A 10,930-nucleotide genomic window follows, 5' to 3' on the forward strand; every position below is an offset into this window, starting at 1 on the left:
AGTAAAAAAAGTGATAATTATTTGTGGGTCACCATGATATTTGGTGTAAATATGAGTGGGAATATTTGTTATGTATTAATTTTTCATTTTAGAAAATGACTTATTGAATTGAGACGTTCAAATAAGAAAATGTGTCATAGGGAGAGAGGCAATAATATGGTAACTTTTTAATCTGAATTTAAAAATAGTATAAATATAGTCTGTAATTATTTTTGTTGTTCAATAAATCAAGGTAAATTTTTTCAACTAATTGAAGCTGATGTGTCATGTGTGTCTTGAAGAAACATACATCAAAATAATTGATATGCCTACAAATGTCACGACCGCACTTGCTAAGGATAGCAAATTCGGGGAAACCGCGACTAAGGGAGGGAATTTAGGAGCGGGATTTAGAAAGGGGCATATTCGGTTTCTTGATGACTCGACTTGTATAAGGAAAACAATTGAAATTAACTAGAATTTAACGAAGGTCAAAAGGAACCGTACATAATATTATCCAAAAGAGGTACTCAACGAGTTTGAGTACATTATTAAATAGTACATATTGTTTTGACAGATAACATAATGTCTTGGTAAAATCAGTGTTTGCAGCGGAATAATAATTTGAATATATGTATGAAGACATATACTCTATTCTGAGGTACTCATCCTAGATTGACAGAAGCTCCGCTTGCACACTACATCCTCGATCACAGCTCAACCTGCACATTTAAAAATACATGCAGGGCTAAGTACAAAAGTACTTAGTGGACACTTGCCGAAATTTACATACATGCATAATATTTTATTGTCAAGCCTTTCAATAGTAGTAATATACGAGGGTTTTCCTTTAAAGACTCGTATTTACCAAACATAATATCATTTCTTTCATCAATAACCCGCGCAGGTATTTTATATCATTAATCACCATATCAGTAACTCGTGCCGAGAGGGAGGCCTCCCTCTACGGACACTATGATCGGCCAACCCGCTAGATGACTCACGATCACAAGGTGTACACTAATTCCGAAGGGATTTGCGGTCCCATCCAGAATCCGAATTCGATTAACATCAGATAGGCAATTAATAATAAAACATAAAGCATTTAGGCATTGACAATATCATTTAAATTCATAAGCATAAAGTCTTAACAATTCTAATATATAATTTTAGTTTATACATAGAAAGCCTACCTGAATAGCAGACTCACGGTTTAGCTCTAACTCTGGTGCTTGACCTTTAATCCGAGAAAATAAAATAAGATTCTAATTCTCGAAAAATCTCAATAAATGAGGATGCGTGAAATGATTATGCATGACTCATATTCCTTTAATTAAATTATGAGATGCTAATCCTATTTAAGGAATTAAAGCTCGTCTTATGAGGTCGGATTATTAATCTTTAATAATCTACTCATCTTAAAATAATCTAATTCACTTACTAATTAATAATTAGTAAGTCTTAAAATCTTCTCTAATTAAACTTAATAGAATAATTATGAAGGCCCAATTAAATAAAATAATCAAGGCCCAATAGGAATTTAATTCGAGCCCAAATGAATAAATTCGAAGCCCGGTGTATTAATAATATTAGGCCCAACATCAATTAATTTCTAGAGCCCAACAAATGAGGCCCAAGATAATAAAATCATGAAGCCCAATAAGTGAGCCCATCATCATCCTTAAAATAATTAATAAATTTTAATATTAATCACTAATTAAAATAATTAGGATTAATAAAGAAGCCTAAAATAATAATTCTTATTGGGTTAAATAAATAAATTTCATTGGACTTAATCAATTAAATCGTAGGAGCCCAAGTAATATAAATTCGAGACCCATTATTAATAAATAATAGGAATCCAAGTAATAATTAATGTGGACTGGAAAGAATTAATCTTAGTCCAATAGACACTTTAATCGGCCCAAATGACGAATTAACAGCTGGGTTGAACTAAACAAATCTGAAACAGGCCCAATAGAATTAAATAAATTCCAGCCCAAGAACATTAAATAAATTCGGCCCAGTTAGAAATAAAAAGATGGCCCAATAAAAGAGTCCAAAAATTCTCCCCATAAATCTTCACTCTCGGTTCACTCACTACCGACAATTCTCCTCTCTCTCTCTAAATTATCGGTTCTCTCCCTTTCTTTTTCTTTTTATTAAAGCAGCCACTCTCTCTCTCTCTCTCAATTATCAAAATTAAAACTCTCTCAATTCTCTCTCTCAGCTCGATCATCTCTCTCTCACTGCTCATCATCTCTCTCTCTCGCTCATCATCTCTCTCTCTCGCTCGATCCGTCTCCAGCCGAGGCGGGCGCCGCCGCCGCTGCCGGCGCGGCCGTGCCTGGCAGAGGGCGGCACACCTTGCTGTCTCACTCTCATCTCTCTCCCAAGGAGCTGCTCGCCCCTTCCTCTCTTCACTCGATTTGCTGCCCAACATCTCTCTCTCGCTCGATCCTCGATCCAGCCGTCGCCGAGGAGTTCCGCCGCCGTGGCTCCGGAATCCGGCGCTGGCTGCCTTCGCGCCCATCCGTGCGCCCTTCTTTCTTCCTCTTCTCTCAAGCGATCTGCTCTCTCTCAAACTCGTCTCCCTCTTGCTCCGCCTCCAGCCGACGCCGAGGCTTCTGCTGCCGCCGCGGTCTCCTGCAGTCCAGCGACCTGTTGCCGGCGTGGCCGGCGTTCACCTGCCTCCTCAGGCTTCCCCCCTCTCTCGATTTGCCTCTCAATCGAAATCCCCAAATGAAGAATGGAGTAAAAGCCCTAGCTTTCCAAAAATCAGAAAATCGCCTCCCTCTGTTCGACGCCGCCGCGTGAAGGATGCTGTGTCTCCGTCCGTCGCCTCGGCGTGCGATTTCCGGCGAGACTGCCGTATCTGGGTTTCATTCGCCACCACTGGCAGATTTCGGAAATCGGCGAAGTCGCCACAGCTTTGGTTCGGTGCGCCGTCATCTCCAATTCAGAGCTGGCAGTAGTCGCCGCCCACTCGACGTCTCTTAGCCCGACTGAACTGGCAGCGTCCTTCGTCGTCTAAAGCTAAGTTCTTGTCTTGTCTCTTCGTTATTAAGAAAATGGCGTGTGATTTGGAGTTTGGGGTTTTACTGTATTTGTCTTAGCAACATACGAACAAAGGCAGTCTAGGGGTACATCTTCTAAAATTCTTATTTTCCTAGTGTGAAAGAGTGCAGTCTGTTCTTGCTTTGCCTAAGAATTGTTGGTGTTTGCATTATAAGGAGTGTAACTTTGTTAAGTTCAGTATGCTTACAAAGGTTTTCTATCATTGTAAAACTGATCATGCTTTGGTATGAATGCTTTATTGGAATGGATATTAGAGATAGAATTAATACCTTGAATGTTTGTGTTGGTTGTTGAATGAACTGCTCGTTGGTGTTGAATGAAGCAAGAATTAACTGATACTTGAAAATTTCTTTGGCAGAGAATGATGAAAACGTTTAAGTATGGAATGGGTATGAGATGAGGATTAATAGCTGCTGAAATCTGAAACCACATGAAGGTGTTTGGGTGTGAAAATTTTGCAAATATGCTGCTGGAGCTGGAGTCAAAGAAAAATATTTCAAAGGCGTGGAGCTGGAGTCAAAGAAAAAATGTCAATAGATGGCTGAGCATGCTTGAGCATGCTTAAGGGATATCTGCAGATTTTCTTCACACACATACACTATTCCATTTTTTTTTAATGTTGGTAGATAGATAGAAAAATAGGGGTTTGTAAAGTGAAGTATAAACAGAAGCAATAATTCTTGTCTTGGAATTTCTATATCTGTAATATTGTATTGCATCTTTTTTTTAAATAAAATCCAACTACCGGGTTTTGTTAATATCGCGTGTTTATAAAACTACTCGATATCTGCTTCCTTTCTTAGCTAGAATAAATTCTAAATTAAATCCGTAGATTTAATTCTTCATAAACCGGAATAAATTCACGACTCAAGAAATAATAATAAAAATAGAAAAATAATTCTATTGTGATTAATAAATAACATGACTTCGCTAAGTCAGTTATGAATCTGAAATAATTATTGGCTTACTCAATAATTCTCATCGCGGTTTTATTTACGCGAAGCTACTGACTTGGTAATAAAATAATAATCCTGCTTAATTGAATATAATCCAAGGTCATAAGCTGAATTTAAATCATAAATAATTACTGGGCTTGATTTACTGAAAGATGAAATAATAATATCATATTACTGGATTTAAATATAATAAAAGAGCGGGTTGTTACATACTACCCCTCTTAACAAAAATTTCGTCCCGAAATTTGCATACCTATGTGAAAAGTTCTGGGTATTTTTCTTTCATCTGGTCCTCAAGTTCCCACGTTGCTTCTTCCGGTCCATGGTGTTTCCACAGTATTTTGACTGACGCGATTGATTTATTCCTCAACTCTTGCACCTTTCGGTCCAAAATGGCTTCAGGTTTTTCTTCGTACGTCAAGTCTGGGTTAAGAATCATTTCATCTTGGTGAATCACGTGTTTGGGGTCAAACACGTACCGTCTCAGCTGTGACACGTGGAATACATTGTGGACGTTTCCAAAGCTAGGTGGCAGTGCCAACCTATACGCTACGGGACCTATTCTTTCAAGGATCTCATAAGGTCCTACAAAACGGGGTCTCAACTTACCCTTAACACCGAATCTAACGATCCCTTTCGAGGGTGATATTTTAAGGAAAACCTTGTCTCCAATCTGAAATTGTAGTTCAGTTCGTCGGGTATCAGCATAAGACTTCTGTCTGTCCTGGGCCTCTTTAATTCTTGCTCTAATCTGGCGGATGGTCTCAATCATCTCGCTTACTGCATCTGGCCCAAGGATCTTTCTTTCACCCACTTCATCCCAGTAAAGTGGTGATCTACACTTCCTTCCATACAGCGCTTCATAAGGTGCCATATCAATGGTTGCCTGGTAACTATTGTTGTAGGCGAATTCGATTAACGGCAGCACTGATTCCCAACTTCCTCCTCGGTCTAGCACCACTGTCCTCAACATATCTTCAAGGGTCTGAATTGTCCTTTCTGATTGTCCATCTGTTTGAGGGTGAAAGGCGGTGCTAAAGTTTAATCTCGTTCCCAACACTTTCTGTAAACTGATCCAAAATCTAGAAGTAAATTTTGAATCTCTATCTGAAGTAATGGATATTGGTATTCCATGTAGCCGTACAATCTCACGAATGTACAGTTGGGCTAGTTTTTCCGATCCATGGGTAATTGGAATCGGTATAAAATGAGCGCTCTTCGTGAGACGGTCTACTATTACCCAAATAGCTGTGTTGCCCCTATTTGTCTTGGGTAAACCCGTCACGAAATCCATCGCTATGTGCTCCCACTTCCATTCTGGGATTTCCAATGGCTGTAATTTCCCATATGGTCGTTGATGTAAAGCTTTCACTTGCTGGCATGCAAGGCAACGCTCTACAAACGAGGCTATATCTCGTTTCATCCCGTCCCACCAAAACTTCTGTTTTAGATCTTGGTACATTTTGGTACTTCCGGGATGAGCGGTATAGGGCGTGTCATGAGCTTCACTCATGATCTCGTTTCTGAGTTCCTCGTTATGGGGAACACACAATCTTCCTTCAAAAAGAACTGCGTTATCCGTTGCCTCTTGGTAGCCTCCTGGCGTGCCTGTTCGGATCTTGAGACGAACTTTTTCCAAGCTCTCATCCGCTCTCTGGGCACTGACGATCCTTTCTCTGAGGTCTGGGACGGCTACTAGAGTTGCAATAATTGCTCTTGTCGTTGCCGGTGGCTGAACCACTTCTATCTTCAATTTGTCAAAATCCCTTACAAGCGTGTCCTCTTGAGTGAGAAGAAGTCCTAACTCGGATTGAGTTTTACGACTTAAAGCATCAGCTACTACATTAGCTTTTCCCGGGTGGTAGTTGATACCGCAGTCGTAATCCTTCACGAGCTCGAGCCATCTCCTCTGTCTCATATTCAAGTCTTTTTGCTCGAAAAAATACTTAAGGCTTTTGTGATCAGTGAAGATTTCACATCTAACTCCGTATAGATGGTGTCTCCAAATTTTCAAAGCGTGCACAATTGCTGCCAGTTCCAGATCATGAGTGGGGTAGTTCAATTCATGTGGCCTTAGTTGTCGCGAGGCGTAGGCAATGACCTTTCCTTCTTGCATCAACACACAACCTAGCCCATTTTTGGACGCGTCTGTGAAGATCACGTATTCTTTATCGGCTGCTGGAACTGCTAGCACTGGTGCAGTTGTCAATTTCTTCTTCAGCTCTTGGAAGCTGGCTTCACACTCTTCGTTCCACTTATACTTGATTCCTTTGCGAAGTAATTGCGTCATTGGTCTCGCTATTTTAGAGAATCCTTCGATGAATCTCCGGTAGTATCCTGCCAAACCTAAGAAACTTCGGATTTCATTAGGTGTGGTTGGTGATTTCCACTCGCGCACTGCTTGCACCTTGGCGGGGTCCACCTTGATTCCATCTGCTGATACGATGTGCCCTAGAAACATTACTTCTTTCAGCCAAAATTCGCACTTGCTGAATTTGGCGAACAACTTCTCCGTCTTTAATGTCTCCAGGATGATTCTCAAATGATTTTCATGTTCTTGGTCATTCTTAGAATAGATGAGGATATCATCTATAAACACTAAGACAAATTTGTCTAAGTATGGATGGAAAACTCGATTCATAAGGTCCATGAATACTGCCGGTGCATTGGTTAGACCAAATGGCATGACAATGAATTCATAGTGACCATATCTTGTGCGGAAAGCGGTCTTAGATATATCCTCTGGTCTGATCTTCAGTTGATGATAACCAGACCTTAAATCTATTTTTGAGAATACACTGGCTCCTTTGAGTTGATCGAACAAATCATCTATCCTGGGAAGAGGATATTTGTTTTTAAGCGTCAGTTTGTTCAACTCTCGATAATCAATGCACATTCTCATGGTTCCATCTTTCTTTTTGACAAAGAGTACAGGCGCTCCCCAAGGCGAGACACTGGGTCTGATGAAACCCAAGTCCAAGAGTTCCTGTAGTTGCACCTTTAATTCTTGTAGTTCCTTTGGGGCCATCCTGTACGGTGCCTTTGATACTGGGGCAGATCCAGGTTCTAGATCAATGGTGAAATCTAGTTGCCTGTCTGGAGGTAGTCCTGGCAATATTTCAGGAAAAACTTCTGGAAAGTCTCGTACTATTGCCACATCTTCCACCTTCTTGTCTTCACTAGCTTCCCCGTTTAGGTAGACGAGATAAGCTGTGCTTCCTTCCTTCATCATCTCTTTTCTGGCTTGTAATGCGGATATCACTGGTACTCTTTTCTTCATACCTATGCCGTGAAATTCCGTCGGTTCCTTTCCAGGTGGTCGAAGAGAAATTTTTCGTTCACTACAAAGGATGGTGGCGTGATTCTCAGCTAGCCAGTCCATTCCTAAGATCATATCTACGTCCCACATGAGCAGAATATTAAGATTGTTCGCTACCATCTTAAGTTCTCCTATTTCAAATTCTACGTTCGAGCAAACATGTGTGGTGGTAGATCTTTCTCCTGAGGGTGTAGTGATTCTTAAGGCACACTTAGCTCGTTCTGATTCGATTTCTAAGGTATCTACGCAAGGGGCAGATATAAAAGAATGCGAGGCACCAGTATCGAACAGAATCATTATGGAAAAACCTTTAAGCTTGCCCATACCTGCCAGGTTTCCCTGGTTTTTCTCGGGCTGGTTTTGGGTGAGAGCAAAGGCTCTCGCCTGCTGCGGCAATGGTTGCTGCCGCCTCTGTTGCTGTTGGCGCTGTTGGTGCTTGTGTTGGTATTGCTGCTGGTATGGCTGTTGTTGGCGGGGCTGGTATTGGTATTGCTGCTGGTATGGCTGTTGTTGGCGGGGCTGGTGTTGCCCTTGAACTGCTTGCAGGGGCTGGGCATAAGTGGCCCTGATTGCCGCGCCCTGCTGTTTGTTGGGGCATTGTGACGAGTAGTGGCCCTTCTGGCCACACGTGTAGCAACTGTCAGTTCCAGCCTTACAGACACCACGATGTGGTTTGTGGCATTTTGGACAAAGGGGAACTTCATTTTGTCTTTGGCTGCCCCCAGCTGGGGCAGGACCCTGTTGCTTCCCTTGTCCTTGTTGCTGATATTGTCCAAACGGCGCATTTCCTTGCCATGGCCTCTTGTTAGTCTGGTTTTCATTTCCTCTATGGTCGTTCCAGTTGCGCTTCCCTTTAAAGTTCTGAGGGCGTGCAGGTGGGTTGGCTGGCGCTGAAGTCTGTGGCGGAGCCAACCTTTCTACTGGCATCGCAGCTTCGATGTCCAGTGCCCTGTTCAAAGACTCAGTGTATGAGAGTCCACCATGACTAGCTAGAGTCATCCGAATCTCGTGCCTCAGACCGGCACAAAATTTCTCTGCCATTTTCTCATCAGTATCCACCTGTTGTGGAGCATAACGCGATAGATCGCAGAACTCTCTGTCATACTCTGTCACCGTCTTCTTCCCTTGTTTCAGGCTATAGAACTCAGCCTCCTTCTTCTTTCTGTAGCTTTTGGGAATATACTTATCATATAATCCCGTCTTAAAGTCTTCCCAAGTGTATGCTGCCCATTGTTCGGGAGTCAGAGTCTTTCGGCGGGCTTCCCACCAAAAGTCAGCCGATCCGGCTAGTTGGAAAGACATACACGAGAGTCGCTCTTCTTCTGTGCAGTGTAGGAAGGTGAAGATACGCTCCAAGGCGCGTATCCAAGCTTCGGCCTCGGCTGGGTCGCCTGTCCCAGTGAATGTGGGCGGATTCTGTCGAAGAAACAGTTCTTCAGTCCTTCTAGCAGGGGGTGGAGGGGGTGGGGTAGGTTCCCTATCGTTTCGCCGCCCTTCAGGTATTTCATCGCGATTTTCATCATTGTTAACGTTTCTCCTAGGGGGGCGACCTCGTTTAGGCGGCATTCTGCAAATTACAAACACCTTTTTTAATACATTCTATACAGGAATCTCTAAGGTAATTAATAAAGAACTGTTTGTCAAATTTAACTTATCATAATTCCAAAATATAACAGGATCTGTTGCATACACGAGTCACATTATTCAAAGTTACTACATTCTTAACTGACTCGTGAAGAATAAGAACCGTAGAGAAACATAAAACATATACGAGATCGTCGCAGAAAGCCCATGCTAGGGTCATATATAGATATATCATGGAAAAATTGCCTCATCGAGGGCTTTTACATCGTCAACCAAAATGTAAGTAAAGTCTATCTAGTACTCCCTATGATGTATCGGCTTACTAGTTAAGCAATCACAAAAGGGTTTTTATTCGCGGAATGTCCTAGAGACCAACATTTCTGTACTAATGCTAGCTAGAAACAACATAAATAAAAACATAGTCATTAGAACGAATTATCGTTTCCGGAGTACATTCACAAGCTAAAACTATCAAATCTGTGAACTCTGAGTCGCGGTACGACTGTTCCTCGGTGACGCCAGGGGGTCCTCTTCTGGATCCTCCTCGGGGTCTTCCTCCTCATCCTCCTCGGGGTCCTCCTCCTCATCCTCGCCCGGCTCCCAGCTGGGCAACGGAGTCTCTCCCTGGCCCTCGCCTGTCTCCTGCATGATCTGGGCTGAGCGGAAGATATCGTCCGCAATCTCACGGATCGGATCGTCTCTGGTGCTGATCCTGGCCGTGGCACGAGGCTTGATCGGAGCTGGAGTTGGCACGGGCTCGGGATGAGTACTCCTCATCGTACCATACGGTATTGTACCATCATCCTCCTGCATAGGGGCTTTGCCCCTATCTATGAACTCCCTCAGGTTGGACATGACCCTGTCAGCGTTGGCCATGGCAGTCGAAAGCCTTGCTTCTGCCGTAGGTATCATTGGTGGTGGAGGAGTAGCAGCCTGGGCTGATGAGTCAGGGGGCGATGGGAAATCCCTGCGAGCCCGTGGACGAGAAGGGCCTGCCTCGTCATCGTGCCTACCACGGCGCCCTAAAACTGAGGCACGTGGTGGAGAATCTCGTGGCAAGGCCATCGGAGACTCAGGGGCAGTAGCGGGTGTCTCCGCTGGCAAAGGCGTCCCCACCTGTACGTAGTCTCCCGGAAGGATGTAGGGCCCTAGAGGAGCACGGCCCCACAAAGTGAAACAGATCTGAAGCTCCGCAATAAAGCTAGGGAAGTCTCCCATGAGGTCGTGGTAATCTTCTCGGCGAAAGATGTAGTGGGCAGAAATCTGTCTAGCCCATCCCTGCCACTCGGAAGGTAACAGTAAGATCAACCTCTGGATACCGTCATACCCTGATACTCCGTGTGCACTCGCCTCGACCCAGTGTCTGTGAAATCCTGCGAGGAACTGTCCGAGGTTATCCCCGTGACATGGAGCATAGGTGCGGTAGGACCGCTCGACCTCCTCTGGACTAGCCCATGGGGGCAGTGGTCGTCGTCGGGTGAAAACAGTCCTCGCCATCTAACAAAGGAAATTCTATCGTCAAAAGTAGCACACGACAAGTAACTTAAGGCGATAAGGTTCTAAATATCTAAAATCGGAAAACAAGTTCGGTTCAATAACCATAACGTGCAAAAACACCTCATCATCTAAATCTAGCATTTACACAAGTCATACAGGTTCTTAATACTTAATCACAGATTACCAATTCGACTATCGTATAGTTCTAGTGTCGTTGTTTTCCGAACTTAGGGCTTGTTATGTGATGATGATATTTTCTTAAATCTAGCAACGAGCACTAAAAGTTTCAACAAAATAAGTTCAAAAGGCCAAGCTAATTCGAGATCTCATCGTAGAAAAAAAACACTCGAATATTTAAGTTATGCCCATGCCATCAACGTACTATTGGCGTTCGTTATGCTGTTCAATCTTCATGCTCGTGGTTTCATCATGCGACCCTTCGTGTGATTCTTCTTTCTCTATTTCGACCATCATTGTCGATGTCATCGTAACATGAAGAAAAAGTTAAGGCATCTCC

This window comes from Salvia miltiorrhiza, chromosome 8 (genome assembly GCF_028751815.1).
Source record: "Salvia miltiorrhiza cultivar Shanhuang (shh) chromosome 8, IMPLAD_Smil_shh, whole genome shotgun sequence".
Classification (NCBI taxonomy): Eukaryota; Viridiplantae; Streptophyta; class Magnoliopsida; order Lamiales; family Lamiaceae; genus Salvia; species Salvia miltiorrhiza.